Genomic DNA, 816 nt, shown 5'->3' with positions numbered 1-816 from the left:
CAGATCTCATGGGGAAAACACAACAAAACTTGGAATTCATATATAAAATCAAAGTCATACAAGCTACAACAAGTAAATAAACTTATTTATAATTTCTCCCCAAGAAAACTCCTCGAAGTTCCTCTGAATCTCTTCTTTTCTTTACAACACACTGAATTACTCTTCAAAGCAGCAAGGAGGAAGAAATCTTTCACTTATCCTGCACTCCTAAAATCTCTTGAATAATTCCTCACAATTTTTACACACGATTGGAACCTTTCTAACCTCCAGGCCCTTCCTCTTCTTCCAGACTCCCGTTTTTTCTCCATCAATTTTTGGCAAAAATAGTCTTTTAAAGTTGTTGATGAGCTTTCTCAAGAGTTGCCTAAGCATCCCTTCAAAATTTGGCCTTATCCAAAACCTGATTGGGCATAACCACCGAGCTCGTCGTCGGCGGCCTCGAGGAAGCCGTCAGCGGACCTTCATAATGAATTAATTCTAGAGTCTCGGAAAAATCTCGTCGTCGGTGCTCTAGTTCAATTTTGCACATTTTGGTCTTTTTCGCTCGAAATTATCTCCTTTTTGCACATTTTGGTCCTTTTCGCTCAAAATTCCCTCCTTTTTGCATCTTTTTGCTCCAATGACCCTAATTCATCATTCCTGCAACAAAACATCAAAAATACCTTTCTTTAAAGTGCAATACCATCAAAAACAGTATAAAATAGGTATGAAAATCTCAACATATTTTTCTCTGGTCAAAATCCCCCAAACTTAACTATTACTTGTCCTCAAGTAATTTTAGTACTACATAAAAGTTATGATCTATTGTAGTAAAGT

The sequence above is a fragment of the Phalaenopsis equestris genome, unplaced genomic scaffold (genome assembly GCF_001263595.1).
Source record: "Phalaenopsis equestris unplaced genomic scaffold, ASM126359v1 Scaffold000330, whole genome shotgun sequence".
Lineage (NCBI taxonomy): Eukaryota > Viridiplantae > Streptophyta > Magnoliopsida > Asparagales > Orchidaceae > Phalaenopsis > Phalaenopsis equestris.
This window is presented reverse-complemented; position numbering follows the sequence as displayed.